This window comes from Sus scrofa, chromosome 18 (assembly GCF_054392235.1).
Source record: "Sus scrofa isolate SSC_HxYL_T2T_F1_AM1 chromosome 18, Sscrofa_HxYL_maternal_Yorkshire_Landrace_v2.0, whole genome shotgun sequence".
Classification (NCBI taxonomy): Eukaryota; Metazoa; Chordata; class Mammalia; order Artiodactyla; family Suidae; genus Sus; species Sus scrofa.
Window position 1 is genome coordinate 40,067,116 of NC_139400.1, and position 15,654 is coordinate 40,082,769.

A 15,654-nucleotide genomic window follows, 5' to 3' on the forward strand; every position below is an offset into this window, starting at 1 on the left:
AACCTTGAATAGCACCACAGGACCCATACAAATTGCCACTAGTAATGCCGTAAGTACTCCCAAGGAGCAGAGCAAAGTCAAGACATGATAAGAAAAAGTTGGATTACTCTATTTATACCATAGATTGAGGTCTGCAGCAGCAGTTGCCCACCATTTCAACATAAATACATCCAGCCTAAGGACCATCATAAAAAAAAATAAAAGGAAATTGGTGAAGCCATCTCTGCAGCTACACCAGCAGGTGTAAAATCCTTGCACTTTTTGTGAAATACCTTTTTGTCCCGTGTTGAAAATGCAGCTTTTATGTGGGTGCAGGATTGCTATAAGAAAGGCATACCTCTTAGATTCTAATAGGATTTGAGCAAAAGCCAATTTATTACATGACAATTTAAAGGAAATGAAAAAGGAAGGTTCTCAAGCTGAAGAACTTAATGCCAGAAAAGAATGGTTTGGTTATTCTAGAAAGAGATTTGGCTTAAAAAAAACGAATTCAAGGTACCAGGAGCAGCGTCTTCTACCAAACAAGAGACAGCTCATGAGTTGCTAGATGCCATTAAGACAATCGATGAGGAAAAAGAACATCTGCTGGATCAGGTTCTTAATGTAGATCGAAGTGCCCTATTCTGGGGAAAAATGCCACAAAACACATCTATGAGGAAGCAAGAGAAGTGAGCACCAGGATTTAAGGCAGGAAAGCAAAGACTACATTTCCACTTTTGTGCAAATGCAGTTGGGTTTGTGATCAGGACTGCCCTTATCTCTAAAGCTGCTCACCCCGAGCCTGGAAAGAAAAAGATGAACACCAGCTGCCAGACTTTTTGTTGAACAGTAAGAAATCCTGGACAATGAGAACCCTTTTTCTGGGTTGATTCCACTGATGCTTTGTCCCTAAAGTCAGGATTACCTTGCCAGTAAGGGGCTTCCTTTTAATTTTTTTTTTCTTTTTCAGTATTAGGCAATGCCCCTAGCCACCTAGAATCCCATTGATTCTGGAATTCCCTTCAGGGTTGAAGGGGTTTACTTGTCCCCAGACCCAACCTCTCTAGTTCAGCCTATAAATCAGTGGTCATGAGGACCCTTAAGGCTCATTACACATGGTAGTCTATGGAAAGGATTGTCAGTGCTTTGGAAGAGAACCCAGATGGAGAGAACATGAAGTTATGGAAGGATTACACCACTGCAGACACCATCATAGTCATAGAAAAAGTATGAAAGCCCCAACCAGTAAGCTCCTGCTGGAGAAAACTATGTCCAGATGTTGTGCATGCTTCACAGCCCATCAAAGAAATCATGAAAGAGACTGTGGACATGACCAAAAAGGTTGGGGGTGGAGGGAAGCAGGCTATGAAGGATTTTAATATGGATCTTAGAGAAATGCAAAAGCTTATAGACACCACACCGGTGGAATTAACCAAAGACCACTTGATAGAGGTGAATGCTTCTGAACCAGCGTCATGTGATGAGGAAGAGGATGGAGAGAAAGGAGTGCCAGAAGACAAATTGACATTAGAGAATCTGGCAGAAAATTATTATTATTCAAAGCATCTTTTGACATCTTTTAGGACATGGATCCTTCTGTGATATTGGCCCTGACATGAAGGCTATTGCTAAAAGGAGAATTGGTACTGTGGAAAAACATTGTCAGAGAAATGAAAAAGCAAAAAAGTCTAACAGAAATTACTACGTCTTTCCATAAAGTAACACTAGGTGCACCTGCCTCTTCTTCCACTTCTGTCACCCCTCAACAGCAAAAACACCCCCTCTCCTTCCCCTAAGTATACTCATTGCACAGATGATGAGCTTCGATGATCCACTTCCACTTAATGAACAGTAAATAGTCATCACACTGTACAGTTTAATCAACTTACCTACTGTGTTTGTATGGAAATCTAGTATATGAACAGCAAAAACTACATGTGATGTTTTTACATCATCATCACCTAAGTATTCACCATGTAGAATATTGTGTGCCAGACTTGTATACCTATTCTTATATAGGTATGAGGTGAGTGATATTTAATATAAACATGTTCATTTTATTACTGTTCATTAACTTTGCTTGCAAAGAATTACATCATAGTACAGTATGCCTCTCTTAATTAGCGAAATTGCCTATCAGCCTCTCTCACAGGTAATAGTTTTTAAAATGCCACAATGTTTCCAATACTGTACATACATAGGACTGTAATACTGTATGCCATCAAAATTTTGTAACCATTCATTAGTGTATAGGCTAGGCTACTGAGAAGCAATTGTATGATTACACTAGGTACCATAAAGCAATCATTCCTGCTTCTTTGTTCTCAATGCATGATACACATACACTTGGAAGATTCAGATACAAGTTTAAGTTCAGATGTCAGTAACCCATACTCAGTATGTCATTTCAAGATGTCAGAGACCCAGGTTCATTTCAAGATGTCAGAGACCCAGGTTCCTTCTATCTTGTTGCTATAATACCGTAACCTACATTGCCCCAATCATCTCATGTCCAGGGTGACTGCTCCAGTTCTAGTCATCATGTCCACTTTCCAGCCAGAAGGTGAAAAAGGAAGAAGAGCATGTCTTCTCCCAATAAGAAAATACCTTAAAAGGTGGACATACAGCTTTCACTTTCATTCCACTCATCAGAACCTACATGTACCAGATCACTCCTAGATACGAGAACCAGCAAAATGTAGTTTTTAATTTTGGGTAGCATCCGCTCAGTTAAAAATCACAAATTGTATCACTACAGAAAAGAGAAAGAAAAGATATGATGAAGTATTACATAGTTTCTTTGTCAGGTGGTTAAAATTCTATTGCAGTAGCTTAGGCTATAATTGGTTAAGGACATTGACATATAAGATTGCCAGTGAAGTTTCTGTATATGTGTGGAGAAAGTTTAATCTTTCTTGCTGATTTCCCACTACTGGCTCAGGATGGTATTTTCAGATATTCTTGCATTAGCTATAGATGGAAGTTGTTAGCCTCAAAGACAGCAACTTCCCTTTCAAAGAATAGGAAATGAAAAGGAAAGCATCCGAGTTTATATAAAAATAATTTCTTGTCAAATTCAAACTTAATTGCTTTGTTTTCTTCTTATCCATAAGCCAAAATGGTAAATATGTGAGGCACTTTTCCTGAACTCTCTTTTCAGTGTCAAATTTAATGTTAACTTGATCAGTTTTGTCAAAGGCATCTCTTGACTCTCTGGAGGCATGTTTGGAAGATCCTGGCCGGGAGACCTCCTTTCAGCAAGTCTCACATGGGCTTAACAGAAGCCAAAGACCAAGGTGAAGGTAATTAAGGTGATTCATCTCCTAGAGATAATCGCAGCCAGGAATGCGAGCGATTGGCTGCCTCCAGAACCCAATTTTGAGCAAGCAGTCATGATGTGTGAGTAAGATTTAGGTGGAGAAGTATACAGGGACAGGTACACTAATGCTCTTATCAGTTACTTATAAGCTCACAATATATGGTTCCTACTACAAAAAGAACTCTATTTCTCATAGGACAAGTGGCATCTTAAAATTCAACATAAGTCCAGTTCCTTGAACAATTTTAGATTACTTTGAAATTTTTACAGTAAATAAGAGAAGTAATGGGGGAATCAGGCAGCAAGCACTTGAAGCAAACGAATGGAGTTAACATCAGCTGTGTTTGGACAAGCTGATGCCAATGTTCTCTAAAGAACACAACCACTGCTAGGGTATTATCAGCCAGAAAAACAAGTAAATCACAATCTCAATCTAATCATGAAAAAGCATTAGTTTTAGTCCAGTGTTAGCCATATATAGTGCCCCAATTCTATCATCTCTAAGAGTGAATTTACATAGTTATTCTTTGAGTAGTCTAGAGATCGCATCTCTTCTAATTATTCTTATGTTTCAGAGAGTTCTGAATTATTCTGGGCCACTAATGCCATCCTGTTTGAAGTTCATTTTCTTTTTCTTTGTTTCTTTTTTTTGGCCACACCCAAGGCATATGGAAGTTCCCAGGCCAGGGACTGAATCTGAACCACAGCTGTAACCTACACAACAGCTGTGGCAACTTTGGATCCTTAACCCACTTTACCACAGCAGGAGCTCTATGATGTGCATTTTCGTAATCTCTGTCTAAACTGAGCTGATGGAGCATTCAGATAGGATCTAAAGTTTAGACAATCTCTTTCTTCACTAATATCCCAGGACTCCACCTTATACCACTTAAGAATCTTGGCTATCGGAGTTTCCGTCGTGGCTCAGTGGTTAACGAATCCAACTAGGAACCATGAGGTTGCGGGTTGGGTCGCTGGCCTTGCTCAGTGGGTGAAAGATCCAGCGTTACCGTGAGCTGTGGTGCAGGTCACAGACGCGGCTCAGATCCTTCATTGCTATGGCTCTGGTGTAGGCCAGCGGCTATGGCTCTGATTTGATCCCTAGCCTGGGAACCTCCATATGCCACGGGAGTGGCCCAGGAAAGGGCAAAAAGACCAAAAAAAAAAAAAAAAAGAATCTTGGCTATCAACACACCCGCAAGTTAATCTGTTACAAAGGGAATATTTTTGATAGTTGCAGGTCATTAATTAATGGTAAGACCTGCTCAAAGCATATCCAAGTGAGCATGTCCAAATGAGGAAAATGGAGAGAAGGCCTAGAGGGGAGAAATGTTCTAAAGAGCACTTGCCTGTCATAGAAAGAAAAGGAAAAATGTAGTTGAAATCAAACTTATTAGGCAGGAACGACAGAAACACAGAAGGGTTTGCATGCTCTGAACCCATGGCATTGCAGGAGGAAAACAGGACACTGCCCTGACCCAGGACACAACATTTACCTGAGAACCTTCCACTTCGTCCTTTTCCTTCACTGGGTTGCTTCCTTAGGTGAGATAAAGTGGAGAAATCGCATATGCATCTTGAGACTATGCCTTTAAAAGCTTCGGCACAGACCCTTTGCCTGCTGCCATGACACCCACAGGAAAACAGAACTTGAAATACACGTTTCTTTCTTTCTTTCCTTTCTTCCTTTTTTTTTTTTTTTTTCCTCTTTCTGCCAGGAGAGATTCAGGAACAATGAGTTCCTACATGAAGATTAATATTTGAGTGTGTTCAGGAGCCCCCCTTTCCCATGGACGCCCCCACCTTCTCCTACAGTGTGGATCGTGTGGGCTGCTCTGACGTGCCCTACCATACCCACGGACAACAGGCTCTGGTACTCCCCACCAACCAGCAGCCAGATGAATCGACTCTCCTTATATACTTGATAGTCCCATCCTTAATCCTGGCTTCACCTTAGAATCACCTGGAGCACTTCATGAAAAACAATATTGATGTTCCCACCCAGACAAATTGACAGAATCTGTAGGGGAGGGCACAGGTGACAACAGTTCTTAAAACTCCACAGTGATCCTAATTGGAAGCCCAGGCTGAGCTTCACTTATCTAAGCCTTCCTTCTCAAGCTTTAACATGCATAAAAGTCACTTGGATGGATGTTAACAAGATTTGCTGTGATGATCATTTCACAATGTATACACATATGGAATCATTATGTTGAACACCTGAAACTAATATATTATATGTCAATTAAATCTCAATGAAAAAAATTGCCTGAAGAGCAAAAAAGAAAAAGAAAAGAAAAATACAAAAAGGAGAATTAGTCATGATCTAGTCCTCCCTGGAGTTCCTCACTCTAGCCCAGAATGTGACCTGGATTATTCAAAAATATGACTTTTCTTGGAAGAAAAAAAAAATGAAAATAACATTAAAAAGAGATCCTAGGTCATACCCCCCCCCTTCTCAAGGGCTAGGTTACATTTGAAGGAGAGGTGCTCATCTTTAATTTTTTGTTTAAAAAAATAAAAATGAATTAATAGGAGAAAGGATGTCTTAAATTACTAAAGGATGGTCTAGGCAGTAGTAGCTGTCCCATTTACAGACTTTTTAAGAGCAGAACAGAGACAGAAACACAGGAATAGGGTATTCAGCTAGCTCTCTGCAGAAGTTTTAAAGCAGATTTAAAAAAAAAAATTTAAGATCGCTAATGATTCCCTTAAGCACTGAATTGAGATTCAACTTAAAATGTACAGTGATAACACAAATAGAATGTTTTAAAAACCAAAAACTTTTCCCTAGAATCTAATTATTTTTAATATGATTGAATGTTTTAATGCATACCTCACCCAAAATTTCAGGTGGAAAACTTTACGGTACTGCCCCTTCCTGTCCAGATGCCTCCAATTGCACTGATATGCAACGTGCCACTGAGACTTTGTAACATGCATTTTTCATCCAGATGTTTTAATTGCATGCAGGCACCATCGTTGACTATTAACAACAATGATTGAAGAGAGGTATTAGTTTTCAGTGTGAAGGTCAAATTTATATATTTTTTTAATCTTTCATTTTGGTCTCGTTTTGGTTTTATTTTGCATTATCTTATGACAGGAAAATGAAACAAAAGGAAAAGGAAGTTTACACACATTTTAAGTTACAGTTTATATGAGCATCAAACATGAGTGTTTTATTTAATTCTTCAGGTTGATACCTTTCTGGTTTCCTGAAATATAATACCCATTAATCCCTGTTTGCAGACACCTTGAAATATTTATTGAATAATACAATACAGATTCTAAAACATAATCTTCTTTTATGAATACTGGCACAATTTCACCCAGCTCTGTGGAAGATTTAAGAAAAATGGCAGGGCAAGATCAGACATTGTTTACATCTCACCTCCAGCAAGATATAACTTTACTCTTGGCTGACCTTTAAGCAAAAGCAATGGTTATGTAACCAAGTAAGCTAAAAACTAAACAGGAAAAGTCACAGAGCCGGGAATGAACTACAAACTTACACTATTTGTTAAACTGAGATTTTTATCATGCTGCTCAAAGAAACACTAAAGTTTCCCCAAATGGAAAAATGTGACCGATATTTTATCTTTGCTACCCGAATGTATACATAAATATTTCAGTATTTAAAAGAAGTTATTTAGGAGTCTACTATAAAATGCATTGCAGAATTTTGTAATGTTAAGCAGTATTATGCATTGCCAGAGTAAAATTTTTCAATGAACTGCATTCTATCTTCATATAAATATTGGTTATAATTAATGCTCATGTTATGTTGTTCCTAAAACATACATTCTAAGGTCGTTCTTAAATTAAACAGATTTATCTTTGGAAAGTTTTAAGTATAACCTTATCTGTGGGCAGAAGAATAACTTCTTAAAATCTTTTTTTAACTTTATCATTTATAGCATATAATCAAGATAATAGTGACTAAATTTTATGTTAAATAGGGAAAAAAGCAATTCTTGCCAAGAAGGAAAAAGAAACAAAAGAAATAGCATAACACAGAAATACTCTAAGATTTTGAAAGATCTTGTTTTTAGTAGTATATAACTATATTTAGCAAATTATAGCTCCTTTTTAAAGTCCCCATAATCAGAGTATGTTTAAATTTTGCCAAAATTGAATAGTCGTCTAGTAGAATCTTTAGTATATCTGTTAATACTTTTTAAAATCACTAAAACAATGAAGCTATAATATGAACAGTTATTGAAGAAATATGAGAAGAATGTTGGTAAGAGATAAACTCACATTGAAAATGTTTGACTTGAATAATATGTTGGATGCTGCGCATCTGCAGATGAACAGGACACGGGTTGCTTACAGTCTAGTAGATGAGATACAAAAAAGAAATAAACAAGATATATTGTGGAAAATGATATTACAGGAAAAATCATATCCTAGTACCTTGTAGGGGCACCTAGATGAGTCTTGGCAGAAGAAGGGTCATTGGAAGAAAATTCTTATTTAAGGAGGAGCTACAACGAGCTAAAAGGAGTATAAGGCAACATTAAAATAAAGGTAACTTGGTTAAAACTAGAGGAATGGACATCAGAAGGTTAAGGATGAGCCGAGGCAGGAAGCATATCTGAAAGAGCCTGAAACTATGTAAGGAGCTTAAAATTTCTTCTAAAAGAATAAAAAGCAATAAACCAACAACAATGCCAAAGGATTTTAAATAGGGGGCTGACATGATTGTGTCAGCTCTTTGGAGTGATCTTTCTGGCTGCCTTTGGAGAATGAATGGAAGACAATAATCAAGATAAGAGTCACATCTGGGAGCAGTACTACTCAAGTTTCTTCAGAGAAACAGAACCAATAGGATTTAAAAGTTTACATAAAAAGAGGTTAATTATAGGAACCAGTTCATGAGGTTATGGGGTCCTAGAAGTCCCCCAATCTGCTGCCTGCAAGCTGAAGAACTGGGAAAGCTGGCAATATAATAATTCAGTCCAAGTCCAAAGGCCCGAGAACCCAAGAGAGTGAAGGGGTGGGGTGGTCACTGGTGTCTGAAAGCCCAAGAACCTGGAGCATCCATGTCCAAGGGCAGGAGAAGATGGATGTCTTGACTCAAGAAAAGAGAGCATCTGACCTTGTTTCACCTTTGTTATTCTATTCAGGCTCTCAACGGATTAGGTGATGTCTGCTCACATTGATGAGGGTAAAACTCTTTACCCAGTATCCTGAATCAAATGCTAATGTCCTCTAGAGACACACTCACAGACATACCCAGAAATCATGTTTTACCAGCTGTCCGGCAGCCCTTAGCCCCGTCAAGCTGACACATGAAACAAAACATCACAGGAGCCTATGATAGTTAACTCAGGTGAGAGTTTCTAACAGCACTGGGGAAGGAGAAAAGATGGATTTCAGAGTCATTTATGAGGTAATGGATTGAATGTACTCAGTGAGGGAAAGCAAAATAGCCATGGCATTCCCTGAAACAGGAACACAGAAAGAGGACTAGGTATAGGGAAAGAGGATGATATGTGCAGTTTGAGACCTGCTGCCATCCTTTGAAAAGCCTGGACATGGATGGAAAATAAGTATTTGGATACATGGGGAAACCTGGATAGGCATTACGGAGTCTGGATATATAAATGAAATAAAAAATTGAATCTTTTCCAAACACAGTTGACCCTTGAACAACACAGGGGTTAGGAGTGCCAACAGTTCCTGCCGTCAAAAATCCAAATATAACTTACAGCCATTCTCCATATCCATGGTTCCATATCCCTATTCAACCAACCATGGATCATGTGATAATTAGAGTTTTTACTATTGAAAGAAACCCACGTGCAAGTAGACAAGCACAGTCAACTCTTACTGTTCCAGGGTCAACTGTACATACATGCAATTCAAAGGACACCACCATCTAAATATATTACATATAAGGTTTTTACTAAAGCAACAGTATTCTAATCAGGAAAGTAAACAATGATGTGACTAGCCTTCCAGGTTAGCAATGAAATTTTAAAAAGAAAAAAAAAATATATTGATTGGACTGAGGATGAAAAAATGTGATGAGACTATGTCCAGAATTTGTCCTTTATTAAAGGCAAAAGGCCTAACAACTGTTTTGATGTTGCTCCTGTGTTTTATTTTTTGTTTTTGTTTTTGTTTGTTTTGATCTTGGTAAAATCACGCAGCTTTTATAGCATTGTAAGATCATTTGTATTAAAAACCAGCTGTAACTATCTGCTTCCCATGGAGGAAAGATCCATAAATTACAGCTCAGGTTATTTGTCAGTTATGTAGTTTAAAAATTCTTTGGCAGATAGGATTAAAGTGTGAGAATTGATCCTGAACTCCAGCTGAGGGGCTTGTGAAATTATAAAGATAATATGTTCACTACAGCATCTCCCGCTGCCCAATTTAAAGGTGCTGGGTAGGAGGTCAGTGGAAAAGGAAGGCAGTTGGATGACACTATTTGAAATATTTTAAATAAATGTTTTGTAAGAGACTAACATATTATACAAAGGAGTGATTTTTTTTTTCTAAGCAGAGACTTCTTCCAATCATTTAATTTATAGAGATTTCACTTATACTCTTGGATCTTCTGGTTCAATCCAGTTTTTTGCAGGGCATTTTTCCCATGGTATAATTTTTAATGTATTGCCTGATCTTCTTTACAAATGAATAATAAGAAAGGATTGACATATATACACTATTATGTATAAAATAGGTAACAAGGACCTACTGTATAGCACAGGGAAATCTGCTCAATACTGCGTAATAACCTGTATGGGAAAAGTATCTGAAAAGGAATGGCTATATGGCTATGTGTAACATTTACTTTGCTGTATATCTGAAAGTAACACAATTTTGAAAGTCAACTATACTCCAAGAAAAAAAATTTAAAAGAATATGTTGTATCTTAATAAATAATATAATAAAAGAAAAAAAGAAAGACTTTTTATACTTTGTTCTCAACAAAATATTCTGTGGCCTAATAATTCTCACATAGAGAAACTGGCTTACAACCTCTGCTGGGTTACTTAATCATTTTATGAGCATATCTGCTGCTTAGAAGCAGTGCTGAACTTCTTATAGATCCCAAGGCTGTTACCTGGTAAGTTGGCAGGGTGAACCAAAACAAAATAAAATACATGAAATCGCTGGGTTTTTCTCTGCAACAGCCAGGTATCCTGAAATTAGATGGTGAATTACAAACAAAAGCTTAGGTTGCTTGATTGATTTGTTCCAGAAGGCTTTTAGGTATACACAAAGACACTTACACGTAGCAAAATAAAAATGATTTCCAACTCACAGAAAGAATGGAGGGCAAAGAACATGCAGGAGGAAATAAAGAAGGGACAAGGAAGGAGGGCAGGGCACAAGATAGAGGGGATGGTATCCACCTGTAAAAATGAACTCAAAATGTTCCCTAAGCTTGAACATCAAGGAGAAAATTGCATTTAATTACAAGGTTGATAGTATCTATGAGGAAAAAATGAAGCCTTCGTGAAAAACGTCTGTCAAGTTGTGATTTGCAATCTTCAAGGCAGAGAGGGGATCCTTTATAAAGGAATGAACAATAAGTTCCCATCATTATAGGAAACATAGCAAGGACTTCTTCTCACTGTGTCTAATGATGTCCCTCACAGAGGCAGCTGACATAACACCTGGGTTGTAAGAGGAATCTCAGGAGTGGGAGAGAATTAGGTGTTGAATTACCTATACGATTCCCAGGCAGGAAAGGTTAAGAGCCCCAACTATATCGTTAGTTTGTTACTTATTGGAAATAGAAGGTAGTAAAATAAACAGTACAGTGTGCAAGATTTTAATGTTGTGGATTGCTTTAGACCTTAACAAGCAGAAATGGCCAGTAAAAAAAAAAATCCCTGAAATTCAACTATGGCGGAATGGAAAGAGCACTGGATTGAAGTGAAAGCCTGAGTTTGAGCTCCAACTTTTTGCTAATTTTTTCTACTTCTTCTTTTTTAATTCTGCCTCCATAGAGACCGTCAAAATTGCCAATGCTGACTGTATCTCAAGTCGTCATGGTGGCGTATTGGGAAAAGTTTTCAATTAACAATAATCACAAGGTCTTGGATAAATCTTACTGGCTACAATACTGCCACTGGACAAAGCTGAGCTTTGCTAACTTCTAAGTCTGATTTTGCTGGGGCAGATCATGGGTGTTCCTACTGAGACCCAGATTTCACACCTGTAAAAAGAAATAAATAATAGCAATACTGAATACCAAGAAAAATATTGCTCATAAACGGTTCTTCATTACATTATCTGACAAACCCTTTATATTACCCAAAGAATCTTTTAACTGTACTACTGCAAGTATATTGAAAATTGTTCCACAACCACCCCACATGATAATATATCTTCATGTGAATTCACAAATAGTTAGACAAATAGAGACCTATAGAAAGATATTTTAATTGTTATTCATAATAACACCCATAATTATTTTAGTTCCTAGAATATGAACATCAACCTATTAAAGGCTTGATGTGTGTCACCCTCTGCCACCTTAAAACAATATTTATGAAGCAACTGTTTTTATCCTACCCATTTTATAAGTTCTGAGGTTAAAGTTACTAAGCTGGGGTTAGAAATGTGAAGTTTGTCAAAGGAGAAGTGGACAAAACTAAAAGACACTATATGATGGAGGGGAAAAAAAGAAATAATTAAACATAGAAAACATCTGTTACACACAAAAAAATAGACCCTTTAAAATCGTTGGTGTTTACTAATACCAGGTGCAGAATTCTTTTACAAGAACATATTTGAAGGCCAATTTTAAAAAAAATATGTTTGATATCCAGTAAAATTTTCAGGTAATTTGTATAGCATTCCAATATTTAATGTTTGAAACCCAGGGAGCTCACACATGCCTCTAGATCTGTCATCCATTCTGGCCGGGTTCTGTACCAAGGCCCTCCAATGGCTAATCCAAGCTTTAGGGTAACAGTAAAAATCATCATGCTCCTAAATAACTCATAATTTGTTGCATACACTGTAGGAAGAACCCTTTCTTTTTTCTTTTCAAAACAGAAAACTAGTTTTTAAAAGCTCTCAAATAAAAATTCATCTTTACATAGATTCATCCCTAGTTGTTAAAAAGGACACTATTTGCTTTGCTCATTTTGGGCTAAATTGCATCCCAAGAAAGGAAACAAGAAAAACTAGAGATCTACCTTACGTTCTGTCCAGGGTTATGTAAACCCAAAGTGACAACAAAATAGAACATTGAATAATTAAAAGCACTAAAGAAATAGAAGATATTATTATTTTGCCTGGAATGGCAGGTATCCCCATAACATTATAATAGGATAAAATGAATCATATTAATTTGCTAGGAATGCCATAACAGAGTACCCCAGACTTCAAGAATAAAAATTAAATTTCTTATGATGCTGGAAGCCAGAGCACTGGATCAAGGTGCTGGCAGTGTTGGTTTCTTCTGAGGCCTCTATTTTGGTTTGCAGACAACTCTCTTTGCCTTATATCTTTATATGACCTTCTCTCTGAGCCTGTCAGGATCCAAATCTCCTCTTCATATAAAGACACCAGTCGTAATGGATTGAGGTCTATCCTAATGACCTCATTTCAACATAATTGCCTTTTTAAAGACCCTATTTTCAAAGACCGTCACATGTTGAATTACTGGAGGTTAAGACTTCAAATATGAATTTGGGGAGGAGGGAGATACAGGATAGCCTGTAACATTAATAAAGTATAAATATAGAGAACGATGCTGTATGTTATAGTCTAAGTATTTTAAAGTAAATATTAAGAAAATAGTATTGTAAATACTGCCTAGAAAACATGTCAATAATAATTTAATAATTTCTATTGATTCATGACCTTTAAGTGCCTGAAGAATATTAATTTGCTTGTGTGGTACAGTTGTAAAAGGCAGCTGCACAGGAGATTGGTTCTGTATTCCTCCCAGCATAGCCCAACCATGTCTATGTGTTTATTGCTAGGAGCTGAGAATCAAAAGGGAAAGAATGCACAGACACTAGGGACTTAATATCTAATTGCAGCAACAGTGTGGATGTTTAAAAGAGAAAGAAGAATAAATAACAATACAAGTTTGCATGTCCTAAATTCCAAATGGAAGATGAGCTGTCTTCCTGATTCTGAGGTCATACCAGCCAGCTCTGTGTTGATTACTAAAGGATTCCAAGAGGAAAACTAAAATTATTTAAATATGCAGATAATTAGTGGAATAGAATTTCAGAAGGAACAATGGCAATACACCTTTTGAAGGCCCCTGATTTCAAATTGCATGCTCCTCCTTGGCTTCTCCATGAGGGAGAAATAAAATGCTAAAAAATGCCCCCAATTACCTAAAAGTTCCATTATTTCGCCCAGTCAATGAAAGTTTTGATATAATAAGGGAATGACAATTAGATTAGGGAAATATTTTTATACTTAGTTGATGTGTGTTCAGCAAATAGTTTGACAACCCAAGAAAAAGCAGGGCCCAGTTATTTTGACTATACTGTCTTTTTACTTGCATGACGATTTGGCCTAAATCAATTCCCTATCCCATTGTCAACTGTGGGAGGGAAGACAGGGAAAAACTTTCATTATGTTTTTTGTGTAACAGAAGTCTCTGATGGAGTAGATTAAAAAATACAAAAATACATTACTAAGGTCAAAATGCAAAAGTGTTTGATTTTATGGGTAGAAGAACTTGGCATGGAAGTCACTTAGATTTCGTGTTAGCATTTTAGTACAGTAAATGAAAATAACGTTAGTTTTAAGCATTCAGAGATTCTGCCTAAAAGAAGAGTTTAGGGAAATAGTGGTTAAAACTCAAGCTCTGGAATCAAAGTGCCTCAACAGGAAGCCCCTAACTTACCACTTGCATGTTCTTGGGTAGACTGCTCTTTTTCCCTAATGCCTTAGTTTTGTCATCCATAAATGGGGATAATAATGATATCTGCCTTATAAAATAACTAAGACATTTTAGAGACACAGGAGGAAAATGCTTAGCACAAAATTAACAATAAATGCTACCTATTATTGGCAGCCAATATTTTAATATATTATTTATAATGAAATAATACATTATTTCACATTATATATTTATATATACAATTTTATATATATAACCTTTTGCTTACAGTTTCTAAGTAATGATTTTCAACCTCATCAGCACACTAGAATCATCTGAAAATCTTTTTAAATTCTAATATCTGGCCTCACCCCTAGATACTTTGATTAAATTGGCTTCAGGCGATGGCCACATCTGTGAGTTTTAAAAGTTCCCCAGGTAATTCCAACATGCAGCCAGAGGTGGAAAGACCTGATCCCAATAACTCATGCAGATGTGTAGCATCAGAGAACTGTCAGTATCCCAGCCATTCCCAGAGTAGCTTTCCCCAAAATGTATTCTACATAACACTGGTCCACCAAGATTCTCCCTGAAACAAAATACCATAAAAAGTACCTTAAAAGGGACAGATGCAGAGTCAATCAATCTTGATGGTGTGTTTATCATTTGAAGATTCATTTTTAACCTACCATATTAAAATATCTGAGAAGTTCTGCTTTAAGTAAACATGTTTATTGCTGATGAACCAAGACTTCCCCCAAGATTTTCATAAGGAAACATGTCCTTGAGGAATATTTAACTTTCTGCTCTACAACATGGTGATAAATGGTGAACAACTATCACTCCTGTTTGCTACAATGCCAGCTAATTAGCAGTTATGTAATTGGCAAATGTTTATTAACTTCTGATAACCAGGCCCTGGGCTAGATAGTAGGAATTTAAAGCTAAAAGTCATAGAGTTTGGCCATTAGTATTGTCCATGGAGTCTTTTGATAAGTACAGGTACCTGGGCTTCACTCCAGACTGACCAGTTTATGAAACCAGAGCTGCCAAGATGTGTTCTTTAACCTTTTACTAGGATTCTGGTAATGACCTGGGTTTGGGAATCACTGATCCATAACCTAGCCTTTCACATTAAACCAACCTAGTTACATTCTATTTTGCAAATATCAACGAAGAAAACAAAGCCCAAAAGAGAACATTCTGAATGACCAGAGAAAAAGAAAGGAGACAAAGGAGGAGATATGAGAAAAGAGAAGTAGGACCACACCATGGAAATGCAGCACAGCTGAGCAATGAGCATGTGTGCTGCATACATGTGTCCCTTTGCTTGAGTATACGTGTGTGTTCACGTGCACATGCATATGTGATAAGATCAACGACATTGGCTGGAGAGGTAGCAGGAAAAGTGGTGTATTCTGGACCCACCACAGTACCATGGGCTGAGGAAAAACAGGTCTCTATCCTTTATCAGAATAATTACAAACACTTCCTGTGCCTTACCTAAGGATACTGAGAGGAAGAGGAGGAAAAC

At 37.2% G+C, this 15,654-nt stretch overlaps 1 non-coding gene across 1 annotated transcript; it reads right to left on the reverse strand.

The window, feature by feature from the left end:
- Nucleotides 1-11,262: 11,262 nt before the first annotated feature.
- On the reverse strand, nucleotides 11,263-11,405 carry LOC146394994 (U4 spliceosomal RNA). Its single transcript, XR_014834467.1, has one exon. It is a non-coding gene; the product is annotated as a U4 spliceosomal RNA (small nuclear RNA).
- Between the last annotated feature and the right edge of the window lie 4,249 nt (nucleotides 11,406-15,654).